Here is an 18,770-nt window from a genome sequence, read left to right as displayed (position 1 = left end):
GTTATTTCTTAGCAGCGATTCATTATAAATTCGGCGCTGATCGTTTATCGGTGGTATGTAGGTTGACAAAAGCTCTGTTAAAGCTGTCTGTGCCAATGAATGCAATGCGTTTAGTTGAGCCACTTAGGTTTTTAGCAGTTGTGGGGTTAATATACGTCGATTGACTACGGCGTAGCTAGTGCAGCCTTGAGAGTGTCCGTGTATTAATAAAATGAGCCTACAATTCCTGAGCACCCTGTCCCGTTTTTCACTCTTACAGCGTCAAACAGTGTGCGGCACCTCGTTATATGATCCAGCATGACCGAATGCACATATTATGAGCAACTAGAAGCAATTTTAGCAGGTTAATTATCCTGCAAGTCGGTTGATGGAAACTTCGGTTAAGCAGTAGTTACGCGGCTATCTTCGCGTCAGAAAGCAAAGGGAACAGGGCTGGGGAAATTTTTAGAATTGATGAAAGAAAACTAGATTCTTGGCATTGTCTGACTGTAGCTACAGATTCATGAATGATGTGATTGTCTGAAAGCGATAAGATCTCGGCTTGTTGGTAACTCATCTCCTACGAAGAGCGCATGCTCGTACGATCCAGTCCGGGCTATATGCGATACCAGTTCTTGTTCTCAAACTGATCTGATCACCCGAGCAACCAGAGCAGATACGCACAAGTCATTTCGGGCCTCGCACCGATCAGATCAAGGTCACTGCTGCTGCTGTTTATGGCACATATCGCCAATCTAAACCACTGCGAAAAAAATTAGAGCCTCGTGCGAACCACCAACCGCAATGTGTACGCTTCGTAACTACAATCCTTCGCATGCACGCGCGCGCTGCGCGTACGCAACGTTAGGAGAGTTTGTAAAGGACGTTCTGTAAAGGAGCGCTCCCGAAAACTTGGCCCTCGTTTTGCTATTCTTGCGTTCTGGTGCTCACGCGACGTTAAGCAAGCCATTGTGGTCTGTGATGCGGAAAGACGGAAACGTGCATCTGCGAGCATGGGAGGGGAGGGGGAGGGGGCGTGCTCCTTCTGTCGCCGAAACAAGGTCGTTCATCTCAAGCGTGACACCGCCCCCCTTCTTCTGGTGGCTGAACATGCATCCGAAACGTCGGCTCTTCTTTGGCCCCCGGACTACACGCGCGCGCGCTCGCATGTGGGCGGGCGGTCGGAACGAGAAGACGTGCTTCATAACAGCGCGTAACATTCGCTCTGTTTTCTCCGGCCGGACCGCCCGGCTGGCCGGCGCGGGAACCTCGGAAAGGCACGGCACCGGCGCGTTGGCTTTCCTTTCCCGGCTCTTCGCCGCTTAAGCGCGTGCATTGTTACCTCATGGCGATTTGTTCTTGCCATTTGCCTACTCTGGCTTCGCGTGGCTTCTATTTCGGTGATCACGTGAGCTAACCACATGCTGCCGCGTAGAAATGCCTGGAAGGGGCGCCTTCGAGACGCTGCGTTCGCTGCTCTAGATCCGTGCGTTACGCGCTTCATAGTTTTCTCTCTTTTTTTTTTCTGGAACGTATCTCGTTTTTATGTGGTGAAGAAAGCAGTGGCTCTTTAGGTTGACCAGTACACGTGCTAACAAAGTTGCCCTAGTTCAGCGAGGGAAAGGGATATTCATTCCTGACGTGAGTGAAAATTTTGCCTGAACACAGTAGGTGATTACACGGCAAGAAACAGCAAAAAAAGGCAGAAAGTACCCTCTCGCGAAAGGGACTCGACCGCTACATATTTTTTCCCCCTTTCTTTGACTAGCTTAAATGGAGTGGCTCGTAGGAGAGGCGTTTCTGCGGCGCAATACTCAATACGGCCGTGGTAAATGACACACAACGCGTTGGTCTCTACGCTTTCCGCAAACGAGATGGTAAAGCATACTCACGACATTTGCGACGTCTATCCATACCTGGCCGCTTCTGTCATCCTCTCATAGCACTGAAAAAAAAGCAACAACAAGAAGAAAAATTGTAATTGCTTGTTTCAGTGAGATCAGAGCACATTTTGACCACAGTCACTTTGTCGACTCGTCAGCCACTACCGACAACTTGCCTACAGTTATGTCTTCGGAGAAAAATAACGCGTAATAAGTATACACAAAGAAGTTTCCTTTATTATTAGGAGAGAAGAGCTCCTCGTCACTGGATGATCTTTACTTCTCTTACAAAGTACATCGTTTAATAAGTGTATGACTCTATCAGAGAATCACGATTGAGAGAAGAATAAGGTGCACATGAGCTTATCATTTACGGGCTTGTTTAAAGACACAGGAGAGAGAAAGCGACATATGATTTAATGTGTGCTGCAGACCATTGTCTGGACATACGCCCACCATTCCACCCGGGACGACAAAGGCGATGCATGAAATTACGCCCTCTAAAAAAAGACACACGCTCACAACATACAAAAGCAACAAGCACAAACCTTAACCGGCAACAAACGTCTGGTTTAAGCCAGTGTCTCGGAGGAAGGCTGATAGCACTCTCGTTGCGATCAAGGCACTAGCTGCGGTGTTCCAAGATCAAATAACATGATTTAGCTCGAAAGAACTGCTACGCAAATTTAAAGCGGATTTAATTCACCCTCTATAAGCGCGCAGACGCACAAAACTTGACACAAGCCATCGAACAAACTTGCTTGTTACACATAAGTGACTTCATCAGAGGAGAAAAAGAAAGTATGCAGGGACTCCACTGCAGTTGTCTAAGTATTCGTAAGCATACCCCCCAATTTCAAGTTGGCTAACCCTCAAATTTCGGTTCGCCCGCGCCCAAATTTCAATTTGGCCCACCGCAAAACTAGAAGTTGGCTAACCATCAAGTTTCAAGTTGGCCCACCTCCAAATTTAAAGTTTGCCTAGCCCCAAATTACAGTTGGCCAACCCCAAAATGCATTTAGCCCACCCCCCAATTTCATTTGGTCCACCCCTACTACAGGCTCCCCCATGTATTTTCTATGTACTATATATATATATATATATATATATATATATATATATATATATATATATATATAAAGAACTTGAGTAGTGCTACAAGGTAAACAGAACAAGTATTTAATTTCGACAGTTTCGATCGGTGGACCGATCTTCGTCAGGGTTTACAAACCCTGATAACCCTGACGAAGATCGGTCCACGGATCGAAACTGTCGAAATTAAATACTTGTTCTGTTTACCTTGTAGCACCACTCAAGTTCTTTACGTTTGAAAGGTAGCCTGAAGAAACCCTCTTTGCCTAATATATATATATATATATATATATATATATATATATATATATATATATATATATATATATATATATATGAGAATATGGGTATTCTATCTGAACAGCATTTTTTTTTAAATCGTTACTTATCGCTTATAAAGCTGCCAATCATCTACATTTGCCCTATTATAACGATTCACTGTTTTAATTTCGCAGATACAAGGCACTGCACTTCTCGCGTGACAGGTAGATTTTGCTCAGGCACTCGCCGAAGAATGCTTACGCATTAAAATCGTCTTTAACGCGGTATACGTACCCTACATACTTTTGTTCAGGGAAGAAGTACGCTCCAACCTTGTAAGGCAACTCGAAGTGTGAAAATTAAGTTCTGAGTTGACAATGCGAAAGCTCCCCACTGTGGCGTGCATTGCAGAAGCGAGCACATTGAAAGCGCCGCGCGATAGCACTCACCGGGGTGCGCCTAACTTTTATTGCGAGAGCAAGTTCATTTACACTGCAGGCGAATTTTTGTCGTCGGCGTTGATGTAACCGTGATATACTGGATAAAGTCCAAGTGCAATAAGGTCGTGCCCTCAACGCTATATCCTGAGGGTGCGACGGTGAGCCGAGAAAAGTCGCTTGATGCCTGCTGTCTTCCACCGCATTCAATCTCGGAGCTCACGTGATCAAGCACGTGCAATATGAGGTGAGAGGACAGGCAATCAGGCCTCTACTCCTCTATCTCGGTCGTGACCAGCAGATGGCGCTCGCCTTCGCGCATCTGCGGCAGCCGCGGTGCCGTCCATGCGGCAGACAGGGAAAAAAGAGAACCAGAAAGCTCGCCTTCGCGCATAGCGTTCGCCGCAAGCGTTTCCCGGTAGAGATTACGGTTGCATAATCTGCAGTGGCCGGGAAGCGGCAACTGTAGCATACGAAGCAAGGAGTGACCTAACTGCACTTTCGTACGTAAATGTAAAAGAAGAACCTGCCTAGCAACTGAGTTGTGTTGTGGCAGTCCTATGGGAAGGTCACGTGTAGTGAGGACTCCTGGAGGGGCATTCTGTACAGCAGCATATTCTACAGCATATTCTACAGAGGCGGAAGGGAAAAGCTTCAGAATAGGCAACCTTTTACACTCAGTCGTGTGCTTTGTCTATTTTACAGCTCCGCTGGAAGCCCACATTCATATACTGGAATGGCTGCAAATTTTCTTTGCCTTCTTTTATTGCGATCTAAATTACACGGAGTCTTGAGGCGCATTAGCGCCGTCGCCGTTGTCGTGCCGTCTCACTATCGCCTGCACGCGCACCAGTTCACAGTGTCTCACCAGCCACCAGCCATGCATCGAGCCGTTTGAGCACCATCGACGGATGGTGCGTCCACTTCGATTCGTACTCTTTACTGCCAAACGCATACCGCGTCTTTGAGAGACCCTCTAACCGGCGCATACGCCGTCGACCGCGGGAAAATGGTCGAGCCAGAGCAGCGTCCTGCCTTCCGCTGCTGGCACACCCGTGGTGCGCCACAGACACACTTTAGCCACACTATAGCGGCCTCAGTGAGCTGCTGCGTATGCACGCTGCCCTGAGCGGAACGCACAGTAAACGTCAAGCAAGTGTTATCTAAAATTTCGCTGGGAATACCGACAGTTAACTTGCCGTTGGTTTCATCTCGTACGCTATCGAGATGCGATGGCTACAGTGCCGCCGCCGGCGTTTCTTACCGTGTCCTTTGTAGCTGCCACGGGCACTGATCATTTCGCCAAACAGTGCCTGCTACGTCATGCCAACGTGTTCCTACCGGGTACAGTTTTAGCACCATCTGAGGAGTTTGAACGCACCACTACATGTCCTCTGTGATGTCTCTGATGACAACGCAGTTTCTATAATTATATTCCTGCTCTCGCCTGGGTATTGATGGAGGGAACTGCAGTACCTTTTACGCCTTCTTGACGGACATAAACGAAGTTGCAGTAACAGCACGATTCCTTCTATGCTATTTAAATTTGTTTAGAAAAACCTTATTTCAACAAGAGAGGATACGACCACTGAGTCACAATCACGGTACAATTCCACAGGGAAGATAGCATGCACAAAGTACGAAGCACTATATGCATGGCACGTTTTGAAAGAAGTGTCTGAGTCTACACTCACTAACATATAACTACATAGACTAAAGGAAACGCACAGCTACACATAAACTAATTGTCACATTACACAAAATGATGTTCAATATATACAGTGCACACAATGGTTACGTACAATGATGATGTGTCTTTATATAGTATTGTAGTGATGCTTTGCGCGCTGTATATACAAAGATGATCATGCATCTGAGAGCGCACAGAAATCACGGGCACCTGCATGCATGTATATTCATTGATTACTCTTGATGGCCCGGCTACAAGAACCAGGCTTGTCGAAAATTAAGCCATACGCGTCCATCGTCCGCTGACAGGAAACGGCATGACCGCTGTCGAAGGAACTCGTGTTCCCCAAGAAAGAACAACTACTCTGACAGAAGCGACAGTAGCTCAAAATTCAGTCTCTCCAGGAGCCTAAACACTGCGCGGCGACGATGTCCCGCGGCAATTCCCTCGCACCGGTTACGCCATAGACAAAAGGCCCCCGCCGCAATTAATAGTCGCGCAAAGCGGCCACGTGAGCAGCGACCAGATGTAATAAAGCGGTTAACTCCAAGGCCACAGAAACCAGCATGCACGGCCCTCCAAAATACCCTAGAAGCGACGCATTGCACCAGCACATGCTTGTTGGATTCTAAAAGGGGGCAATTGGGACAAAGCGAAGATGAGACGATGCCCCACCGCTCTAGTCTCGCACGCGTTGGGAGCACTTGCCACCCTAGACGCCACATGAAGTCGCGTAGGGGTGTTACGATTGGCGTGTAATATTCCGTGCAAAGAGGATGCTCAAAGACCATACCTAATCAAAATGGAGGATGGAGCCCTAATTTGCTATGGTTGTCTCGAGTGGTTGCCGGTCTAGCAGTCGCCCCTTTGTGTGTGTGCGACTCTAGGGGAGAACCCTTTTCACGAACTGTACGACTCTAGGAGAGAACCCTTTTCACAAACTGTGCAACTCATGGGAGCACCCTTTCTGCGAGCTGTCCGACTCTAGGAGAGACTCTTTCCGCGAACGAAACAGGACCCGCGGGTTGCCGCCAGAGGAGGCAAGCACGTGCAACGTCACCTAGGAGAAAGGATCAGCCGCCCATCCCCGACCAGACTCTGTGCATGTCGTGTGACGCTGACGTGAGCAAGATCCAGCCTACGATTTTAACGGGCGTACTTAAGCGGCTCCGCAATGTATTTTTCCTTCATTCTATTCTCTTCTTCTGTATCCTTCCCCAACCACTGAATAAACGGTGCAAGTTTCGCACTAGAAATCGTCTCTTCCCAGTCTGGTCGCCATGGTTTGCCGGACGGTTGCAGCCTGCCGACAACGCCACGCTACCCAATAGTAACGCCGGTCGAGGTTCGAGTAACCGGCTTCGGAACAGTGGCCAGGCAGAAGTGACGTCGTTATCGCACCCCATGACGCAATATTGGAGTGTGCGCCGCGCGCTGGGTGAACTACAGGAAGCAGTAAGGCTGACATTATATCCATAACACGGTTTACGAGAACGTCTACATCAAGACATACCTGTTGTACGTGGCGATAAAATACCACGGCCGTAGAGTAAAATGCAAATGCTTTTTACACCTGTGGTCCACGCTTTAAGTGTATGCCCGGTAGCATGTACCGAATTTTTGTGCCAAGCAAACAGTAGGCGAGTTCACGAGCGGGACACTGATCACGCTGTAACAGGCGGAGCAGAAATCGCAGAGCAAGCAGCCGGCAGCAGACAGACACGGATAGCTACACGAACCCACCGCGAGAACGTGGTTGCCCAAGCGCCGCGCGACTGACGAATTCTGTACTGCCCGACCAGAAGAAGGAACCAAGAAGGGTCTGCAATGACTTAGTAACCAGTTATGGTGGTTGTAAAAACGTGACAAACGTACCACACACGGCCGCAAAATACAGACTGTGCCAAGTACCGCCTTTTTAATAAGGGTAAATCATACCCTTGAAGATCCTGAATGTTCCGCCTTACATAAAGAATTAAGAGCCACACAGAGTTTGATATGCACGCACAGGTGTAATCGAGGCCTAAAAGGCGAATAGAATCGCTCTTTTGAAGACGGAACAGAGGACTTAGGCGTGTATGTGGGGAACCAATGAACAAACAACGCCATTTTCAAAAGTTCTACGCAGCACCTAAATTATTTCCGTCATCAGTGAAAATTCCAAGGCTACGGTATAAGGTGTTCCTGAGATACAATGTGATGTCATCGGCGGAGGCTGTCGCCTTCACAACGCCGCATCCGAGTAATGGGAGACCGCGCACGTAAGGGGGTCTCAGTACCGAGCGTGCAAATGGATCCAGGCTGAGCACAAAGAGTACTGGGGACAGACGGTACCCCCGACGAACACCAAGAGTGACTGAAAATGATGCATTTTCATGACAATCAAGAAATAATGTACTTCGGATATTTGAATAGACATTCCTAATAAGTTCAACAAAATTGAATGAAAAGCCGAACGAGGTCAGCACATTAAATATCTACTGAAAACAAAAGACCTCATGCTGACCTGTTCAGCGTGTACGTCATTATGTCACGCGAAAAGAACGAGAGAATGTGTATGTCTCTGCCAGGGACAGAGCATGCCTGGTGGTGTCCTATTAATGAAGGCATCAGGCTTCCCAAGCCTCAAGGGACAATAACTGTGAAGATTTTGTAGTCAGCACTGAGAAGCCTGATTGGCCTCTATTCCTCTTGACGAACTGATCATGGATCTTGCTTTGGTATCAGCACAATACGACCGTCGCGAAAGCTAGCAGGGAATTCAAAGTTCTCAAAGCAGCGGCTGATAAGAGATAGGAACGTGGCACCAATATCTTCCCAGAACGTTAGGTGAAACTCAACGGGTAACCCGTCCGGCCTTGGGGTAGAGCCGCGCTTCATGGAAGATAATGCTGCCTTCACCTCATCAGCTGGTGGTCGTACACAAAGATGGTCACCTACCTCAGGTGGAACCTGAGGTAGCCCACTAACCTTTGTACGATATCCTCGAGAACCAGGGTCTATTTGTACAGTCGTACGCGCCATGTTTTCAAAAGGCGTTAGAAAGAGCGAATAATCGCACGCAGGAAGCGACGGAACAGGAAGTGCTCTTGGAGTCGCCGAACCGAATGCGTTCGGCTGTCTAAAACGCGAGTTTCTTGCGAAGCGCAAAACTTCAGGATATGCACATGGATTACGTCTGCATCGCCAAGCAGCAGCTGACAAAAACGACGCTGCGATGAGGCGTTGGAAACGTTTTTGTAGCTCACGCTGCAATGAATGATCAGCGGAATCAGTTGATTGTCCCGAAGGGCAATACGGACCTTCGTGGCAGTATCCGCTGGTTTTTCTGACATACTTCGTCTGATGATGAAAAAAATGTTTATTTGCTCTATTTTGCAGTGATGTTTGCGGCATCAGATGGAGTCTTCCATCTTCTCTCCAGGGTCGGTTCCCCTAGTCCAGGGCTCCGCTGAGGGTAGCTGCCCTGCGTGCACGCCTTACTAGTCCTTCTTGGACTTTCAGGATGTCGCTGGATAGCATCCTCTCCCACTGTTCCGCACTCGGGTTTTTTATTATGGCTAGCCCTTCTGTTTTCTGGCAAGCCCATGTGGTATGGTATAGGGTTGGTTTGTCTCCACACCATGGGCACTTGCTCTCGTACTGCGTGGGGTAGATCTTGCTTAGCATGTTTGCCTGAGTGCACGACTTTCAACTGAACAATGCAGACGCCACTGTACCTTGAGCGCACCCATGACTCTGGGTTAGATCTAGAAAGAGAGGCGTGCAAGTCTCTTGACAAACAAGAGCGCGAGCGGGCATCATGTAGAAGGCGGTTGTATAGACGCCATGCTTTTAGTGATGAGGAAGCAGGGAAGCAAAACTTCAAGCATGACAGGTCTGTGATTAGAAATGTAAACAGGAGATCAAGGTAAAGTTTTCACATCAGATTGGGAGACATAGCTAAATTCCTTGGCACATATGCATGGTATAACCTGCTTAACGACGCGCCTCATGACCTCGTTCAGACAAATGAAGAAGCATGAAAAAGTCTATATGTATCCAGCATCGAAAACTGCTGTACTAGGCGATGTAGCTCCCATGCGTTCCAATCAGGGCGACCCCAGCCCGTGCCTTGCGCATCTGCTCGCGTGTCTAAAACGCAGTTAAAATCGCCAACAAGAACCACGTGACGACTGTCCAGTAAATACACATCCAGGTCACGAAAGAAAACACTGGACTTAGTGGCTTAAGCGGGCCCATAAATGCACAAAATCCATAACCTAAATTAATATTGTACACAATCAAATGCCAATATCCGGCCTGTCCCATCATAAGAATATGATGATCTCGCAAGAGAGCTTTGTTGGAAATAATAATACCGACTCCACTAGAGCGGGATGTCAGGAAAAAAAAAGTCTAGGTTGAAAGTGCGTTTATAAGCAAGAACATGTCCAATGGTGACAAAATTTGTTTTTTGCAAACACAGAATGTCACCATGTTTAGCGCCGGCCACGCTGGTAATTTCGGCTTGTTTTATAGGCCTTTGGAACCCCTGTGGGTTCATTTAATGAAATAATATTCAGGGTGTCACCATATTTAATTGAAAGTGTCACCAAACTGACCTGGTCGTGTTGTTCAAGTCGGCGCCCTGGGAACAAATCCAGGAGACATGCTCTACACACGTCACTTCATTGACCCTGTCGAAGAAGGCTGAGGTTCTTTTGGTCGCGCTGTAACTCGGCGAGGTGATTCGGGGCGCCGTCAGAGCCAGAGGCTGATGCATGGGCACGCTTTACGTCTCGTCGGGCCGCCATTTCTACGTCGAGTCCATCCAGGCGTGGCGAGAGTCTAACGCTGCTATTAACTCCGAGGCTGAAGCTGTTTTCTGTTGATGATGTCGGTAGTGGTAGGGCTGCGGGATTGATATCATCGCCGCCGACAACATCGGGAGCCGTGGGCTCATTCAGATGCAACGGTGCAGTGGCTTTTGCTGAAAAGTCCCAAATCGGATGGGGCGTAGAGCGTAGAAATCCTTGGGTCAGGTGTTTGAGCCATGTTTAAAACCTCGGTGCAATCAGGAAGAATGATGGCAGTAGCCGAAGTGGAGGCGTATCGGTCACAACATGCGTGTCCTTCGCTGCTTGGGAGGTCAGCAAACATGGCGTATTGTGATTGCCCGAGCTGTATGTTTGTTGTTTGTCATTTGCCGACGCTGGTTGATGAGGTGTCAGGGCAATGTCTTTGGTTACGGCATCACGCGCAGTCGCTACCGCAGCTGACGCCGACGGTAAGGGGGGAAAGGGTGCAGTAGCAGAGTATGAGTATGTACGTCGCACAGGGCATGCGACCATAGGGTGACCGTCCCCGCAACGCCGGCAAGGATGGTCACGCCCGTCGATTTCGGGGTCATGGATAGCACAACGGCCACGGAACGCCGCGGTGCACTGTGCACGGTAGTGGTCGCTGGAGCCGCATCTACGATGCACGCATTGCAAGCTGCGGTAGTTAAACGTGACATGATTACCAGAGACTCGCAGGTAAATGATGACAGGAGTTGTGGTGCTCATTTCTATCCGAGCGAAGCAGGTGCCCGTGAGCATGCCTCGTCGTCCGCTCATAAGGCCAGCGTTGATAGATAGAACCTTGCCGTATAGTGATAGTGCCTGGACGAGGACGATCGTTCAGAACGAAAGACGGCAAACAGACGCAGGTTACGTTGGTGACCTGCGGGCCGACGGGAACGATAGGACAACACTCGCCACCGATGAAAAGGCAGCCAGCATCGACGTGTAGAGTCATGGAAGCAATGCTCTTGATGGTGACTTTGAAGCTGAGCCCTCCCATGTGCTGAACGCAGTAGACCTCAGAGAGGACAACTGTTGAGGCCGTCGCGTCGACGACGGTCTCTGGACCATTCGCCGTAGGGACAACAGCAACGAAGACTTGGGCCTTCAAGGGAGCCCACGACGTTGTGGGCACCATGGCGTGAGAGGTGGACGCCCCTGACGAACACGCAGGCACATCAGCAAAAACTCTTATCAGGGCAAATTCGATGGCTTATGGTCGTGCTGGTGTGTATAAAAAAAGCCTTTTTCAACAAAGCTTATACAAACAGAAATAGAAAATTTCGAATGATTGTCACGGAGAGATAAGTGTTTGTCATAGGTCATATATCACAAGCCTGCCAGCTGTTCAAGGAACCTGCGCTGCTTTAATGAAAATATTTCTTTAGCACGTAAACTCATCCGGTTAATTAAAAGAGCGACACAGTATAAATCATCAATCGAGTGCGCCTTTTATTGTCATTGCAAGAAATGAAAAGAGCAAGTTTGTTTTTGTTTCTTATAATTATTGAACTATGTTGACACGTTGCAGTGACGGCGAGCAGCCGCAGCGCCAAAAGGCAAGTCACGATACTAGCCCCGTATTCAACACAAACATTCCGCGACTCGAAGCTACCCCCCCCCCCCTTCACCGACTTGAACAGAGCGCCATCCCTCAACTGAAAATGCGCAACTCTTCTCAAGAATTTCCGTGGAGCATCAATGAAGAGCACTTGTAATTTCTGCCCAGGGGCGGTGCTGTCATTAGCTTCAGAAATACAACAAGGGAGAAGAAGCATGTGCTTGCTGCGGTAAAGCTGAGGAAACAATGGAGCATGTTTTATTGGAATGTGAAGATATCGGCCCAGCAGTCGATTTAGGCACCTCTGGCCTCCCTGCAACCCCCGTGTTCAGTGAGAGCTGGGGGAAAGCAAGCATGTCCGCAATCGAGGCTAGTGACGGGGTATTGGAAGTAGGGTATAAAAGTAGGGAAACGACAAACAACGGAGGCGCACGAAAAACAAGGTACTCACAGTTTGGTGATGCCACTTCTTCATGTCTTCTTTTAATATAGGAAGGAAATTAGGCAATACGTCACTCTTACTCTTATTATATATATATATATATATATATATATATATATATATATATATATATATATATATATATATATATATATATATATATATATATATATATTGCTATTGTTATATATTACCGAGAGCTTCGTGGCGCAACTCACCACCCTGTTCAAAGGGGCCGCTCATAGCATTCATTCATTCATTCATTCATTCATTCATGCATACAAAATTGCTTGAATGAAAAAATCTGCCTTCATTACACTCCGTGAATGGAGATGAACCAGCGACGCTGTTGCCGACGTTGCACGTCGCTACCACCACAAGCGGCGTACGTCACGCCCACACCTCATCTTGGAAGGGCCCACGCCTAGCGCAAGTACGTTATTGAACTAATTCAATTTCTTAGGGTAAAATGAGTCCGAAAATTCGTAAGGTGCAATTTACGGACAACCTACAGATGTGATAGGATGGGATTGTGATTCGAATGTACGAGAAAACATTATTTCTTAGACGGGAATTCAAACACAGAACCTTCCAACTGCCGTTTCTTTCGTATACGAGCAAGACCGCGCATCTGGACGCAAAAAAATTCCGAGCAACTAGAGGCTAACAGATTCGCTGTAAAACTTGTACAGCATAGCCGTTTCAAGGGCAATGTCTAGTCAATCATAATCATCATAATCATAATCATCATCATCAACAGCATCATCCAATCAAGGTAGAGAGTTCAGCGGAGGAGCGCTTTAGAGTACAGGGGTAACTGTTCATTGGGCGAACCTGTGCCCCGCAAAACAAGTAACAGTCAGTACAACGATAGCGGCGAGCACACTAGCCGAAATCGGCGGCACAGACACGTCGGCTAGTGATCGAGCACTGCAGCGTAATTGCTGGCACGCGGGCAAGTTCTGCAAAGTGTAACACGCGTCGCGTCGCACATCTAATCTGATTACAATAGGTTCGACGACAACACAGACAACAGACGGAATCGGCTACAAGAATTCAGAATGTTCTTATACAGGTGCGACTTGCACCGAGCGATAACGTTTGTTAACCTATGTTAACCGGCGTTAACATGTGTTAGCAGGTGAAAAGCGGAAAAAGGTGAGGGGATTGCAGCGACGCCACGTCACCCTCTCTGTTGCTCTTGTAAGCTGGGGCGTGGCTCGTACATCTATCTATCTATCTATCTATCTATCTATCTATCTATCTATCTATCTATCTATCTATCTATCTATCTATCTATCTATCTATCTATCTATCTATCTATCTATCTATCTATCTATCTATCTATCTATCTATCTATCTATCTATCTATCTATCTATCTATCTATCTATCTATCTATCTATCTATCTATCTATCTATCTATCTATCTATCTATCTATCTATCTATCTATCTATCTATCTATCTATCTATCTATCTATCTATCTATCTATCTATCTATCTATCTATCTATCTATCTATCTATCTATCTATCTATCTATCTATCTATCTATCTATCAACCCCACAGGGCCTAGTTGCTGCGCGCGCGGGCCTTGGTGGCCGCTGCTACTTCCTCGTCACTGGACGCGCAGGGCTGTGGTGGCATGCGGCGTTGGCACCGCAGGCTGCTTGCTGCTGCTTGCTGTCTCGGGCAGCACGTACCGCTGTCGCATATTAGACGCAGCGCAAAGCTCGAATGACCACTGAGCGGCGTTCAATTGGACAGTAGTGCTTTCGCGTTCACTGCTGATAAGAAGTGCATAGATGTCCTCCGATTTCAACCACGCCATGTGAGTCTCTGCCGCGCTGCGGTTCGCAGCCCAGCTATGATAAATAATGAGACATTGAAGGATTCACAGAAACGTTGGGTTGCTACGAATAGCTATGACACGTACCCGGCACGGTGGCTTAGCGGCTGTGGTGTTGCGCTGCTACAAGGTCGCGGGAGCGAATCCCGGCCGCGACCGCCGCATTTCGATGGGGACGGAAAGCAAGAACGCCCTTGTCCCGTGCATTGGGGCACGTTAAAGATACCCTGGTAGTCAAAAGTAATCCGGAGTCCCCCACCACGGCATGCCTCACAATCAAATCGTGGTTTTGGCACGTTAAACTCTATAATCCAATCCATTTCTATGACATGTCCGCGAGCATGACTTATCTTCTATAGTTGCATACTGAAAGCACGTCCCAAAAGCTCCAGGAAGCTATCGATGAACAATTATTTGAGTCCTGTAAAGCGCTCATATGCTGTCGCCTAAATGCGCACATAATACAACGCGTGCAAGACGAAGAAAGAGAGAAAGAAATCTGCGCACAATACGGGACGCGAGCGGGCAGAACTGAGCTTTGTCCCGTAACCTCTTTGTTTTGTGACTTTTCTCGCTTATTTTGCAATTATCTTGTACCAATCATATCCAATTCACATGTCTTTGATATAGACCATGTTTCATGTATCTTCTTGAAGAGAACAAATCTTTTTCTTTCTTTTTCCTATAGGCATTGCCTGCGGAAGTGCAATTGACCGTCTGCAAGATGATTATCTGAAGACGTGGACATTACTTCCACCATCACTGAAAATGTATTGCTAGTTAATTAAACATAGTTTCTAATTCACTTCTAAATTATTCAACATGTGTTACGCGCTGTAATCGTGAAATTCAGCAGTTGCTTAGCACAAATCCCAAAACTAGCGCCACTTCTGTCATATCTATTTCCAAAATGTTGTACGAAAGGCATTGGTGCTTTATAAGGGTCCGCGATGAAGTACTCCAACGCCAGCGCATATTTTAGCTCATTTTGGGAAGGAATATGTCGAAAGTTATGCAAGCCTAACGATTTCTGTTAAGCAAATATGACTGCAACAGTATGCGGCTGAAACTTCTTAATTTCAAGAAATGAATACATTAAAAAGTTTAGTAGTGCACAATTTTTTTTTTAGCGACACAGAGGAGGAGGAGGAGGAGGAGGAGGAGGAAAAAACTTTATTCTAGTCCTGTACAAGGTGTTGCCACCTGCCTGGCTAGTCCCATGTCGGGACCGGGAAGTCAAGCCTCCTAGCCCTATCACGGGCGTACTGGACAGCCAGGACTTGAGGGATATGATCTGAAGATCTGATCATTCCTAAAAACCGATTCCGGGAAATGCCAGGGCCGAGCGACCCACACTCCCAGAGCAGATGTTCAAGCGTGCATATCTCCTTTTCGCATGCTTTGCATAAAATATTCATGTCTATAATGTCATACCATTCCTTTATTTTTGCAGGTGAATAATAAGACTGTGCTTGTAATTGCCTAAGTGTAACTGCTTGTGCTCTGTTTAGCCTATAGTGAGGGGGTGGAAACTCCCTCCTTTCCATGTAGTAATGTTTTGTAATTTCATTGTATGTAATGAGCGTATCTCTCTGTAGGTTCTCCAATCCAGCAGAATCAAAACAATATGTAAAAGCGGCCCAGTCTGTAAGGTCGCGGGCGATGCTGTTGGCCGATTCATTTGTATTGACAGGAATGTCCTCAAGTGAACCAAGGTGTGCCGGGAACCAATAAATGTAACGTGTAACACTTGTTTGCATTTGATTAATTATTCTAGCAGCCTGTGGGGCAATCTTTCCCCTATTGAAAGCTCTAATAGCTGTTTTCGAGTCACTGTATATTTCTGTGAATCTATCGTCTGTTAGTGCCAATGCAATGGCAACTTGTTCAGCGACTTCAGGTTTGCTAGTGTAGACCGTGGCGCAGTTGGTGAATTTGCCCTGATGATCCACAACCGCCGCCGCGAACTTTGTTCGATCCTTGTACAGAAATTACAAGTTGTCGTGAAAGTAATCTGTACCACTTCATGTATTGCCCCTGTGCAGGCCGACCTACTTTATCTTTCGCACTTACGATTAAAAGAAAATTCCCTCGGAACAACAAAAATAAGCAAGAAGTAAGGAGCCAACAGACACAAACAGTACAGCGCGCAGTGAAAGAGAAACATCACACACTGACGTGCATAAACACATGCACAATCATTAGCTGCGAGACCGCGTAAATTAATCATGGGCTTCGGTTTTACAGACAGCGTCCAACACGAGCATAGTTTATATCTTATTCTCCTAACGAATGCTTCTTTCGCGCAAGAAGCCGGCACGGTGGACCACGCCGCGACATACGCATAAATCTCATTGTACTTTATGAAAAACGGAGTCTGTCAAGCGGTTGGTGCTTTCAGTTTGTGCAGAACCAGTAATTTGGTAGTGGACAATACCCCTCACTCTGAAAGTACTTTCAAGTCCAGGAGAGCGCCTGCGCGGTTTTTCATTTGAGCGTCGGCAGACAAGCTATGCGGAGCGCGCCGTATCTTGTCACCGTCCACTGGGTGCTTTCGATAGATGGCGCCGCCGTATGTTCTCGCCTGCAATACGCAATGTCTGTCTTTTAAGGAACCTGCGAAATAATAATGCTAATATGGCCATGGAACAGAGATCAAATATTTTCCGTCTGCAACAGCCAAATCCCCCGCATTTCTTTACGCTAATATTGACGACGCCTTAATTCGCTTTTTAACGATATGCTCATCTGACACACTTTCAAAAAAGTGACCAGTATTGGTCGAACCAGTCATAAACTAAACAAAATGGTTCTGCAAACGCGTTAAGGACGTATGCGATTCGGCTGGCACTAAAATCAGCAATACAAATATTTTCCTTCTTATTACAGTTAGACCGAAGCTTCATCTATTTCTAACAGTCTTAAGAGTAGAATTTGTTGACGAAGTGTTAGCGGAGTGGTCAAGATCATATATAGATTAGTTATAATGAATCATTATAATGAACCATAATAGTTAAAATTATTTTTCCGTTCATCGAGGCCATATTTCTGCGTTTTGCTGGAGCACGCTGTTTAGACGGTAAGCAGATCTATGCTACGAAGACAACCAACAAGGGCATTTAGACGTTTTAAACGTTTTATAGGAAACGTGCCAGTGCTTCCCTCAAAAGGGAGTGCATGCCATTCCCTTGACTCATTTTTATCGCCATCCTAAGTATGACTAATCACATTTGAAAAGATAATTTACAAGGAAAAGTGTAAAGTGCAGCGGTAAGGTTATATTGATTGCCCACTGCTTCATTGTGCTTAGATGCCTCCCTGCCTCCTTTCAATACTGCACGAATGGAACGAGGAAGGTGATACTTGCCTGCGAAAACTAATCAGATGTCGTCTTTATTAACGCACCTGGTCTGGTCTTTGTGTTGTATAAGCGCAGGCTTAAGGCACTGGGAAACACGTATAGTGTGCTTAATTTACCTGATGCAAGCTTGGGAATGGCAGAAAGTCGAGAACTAACCTGCTATTCCGTGCCGCGTAGTTGCTCCAACATGGCGCTCGCGTTCTTTCGCACTGTACTTAAGGTACGTTAGCTACACCCTACAATAAATATTCGTCCATGTAGGGGCGTCTGCGGACTGCAGGCGTTGGGTGCATTGCGACTCCATGAACACCCGAGCCCATGAGGGGTGGACCCCCTTGCGCCTTGCCGTGTGGTTAAAAGGAATACTGCTGGTGGGATCCAATGCCCAGTGCTAGGACCCTTAGGGCTCCTCGGCAGAGGCAACGCAACCATTCCACCCTACATTCACGTACGTCGCACGCTCGCACTCACCCGACCGGGGGAAATCGACCGTCACTTTTTGCTTTTTCTTGTGCCTCTCGACCCTTTCTCTTTGCTCTCTTCTTTATTATATATCTTCTGATCCCGGCCACGGCGGGCGCATTTCGATGGGGGCGAAATGCTAAAACACCCGTGTGCTTAGATTTAGGTGCACGTTAAAGAACCCCAGGTGGTCGAAATTTCCGGAGTCCTCCACTACGGCGTGCCTCATAATCAGAAAGTTGTTTTGGCACGTAAAACACCATAATTAATTAAATTTCTTTTTTACTCGTTGGGGTAATGCCACGTTTCCTTTCTTTTTATCTTCAGACCCCAATTTCCCGGCGGCTAGGGTTAACCTTCCGTGGACAGCCCGTCTTGGTCAACCGATTACAGTGGCACCGCACAACTGACGTGGTCTCGTCTAGTTTCCAAGGCGCCCTCCATCAACATACCTCGCTTGATGTTCCGCGCTGCTTCCGAAAAAAAAAAAAGAGAACATCTGGCCTACTGAATATCGGACTTCCTTATTCTATTGTGATAGCAATTCTGCGGACATTCGAAGCTCGCTCGCGCCGTTGGTGCCGCCGCTGCCGTGCTACCTTGGTATCGACATCGCATGCGTTGCCCACGTGTGGAGGGTTAGAAGGCCTCAAGATATGCGCAGTGCATTTGGCCGCAGGTATGAGGAGGCCAAGTAGACGCAATGCCACACTCTGCTCAATTTAGTCGGCAGCGGAGCGACCGTATTCTGGCTTCCGCTGCTGGCATGAGACTCCTGGGAGAACTGGACCAGTCCACCTCAAAGCGCTGTGCCCTACATGCATGGACACTGCTGGTAGCCCATATGAAACGCATTATTGGAGCCCAACAAATGGACTCAATATCGACACCTGCGACTTAGAGGGACTCCAACAGCGACAACTGGCTCG

Source organism: Dermacentor albipictus, chromosome 4, assembly GCF_038994185.2.
Source record: "Dermacentor albipictus isolate Rhodes 1998 colony chromosome 4, USDA_Dalb.pri_finalv2, whole genome shotgun sequence".
NCBI lineage: Eukaryota > Metazoa > Arthropoda > Arachnida > Ixodida > Ixodidae > Dermacentor > Dermacentor albipictus.
Note: the sequence above shows the minus strand (reverse complement) of the source record.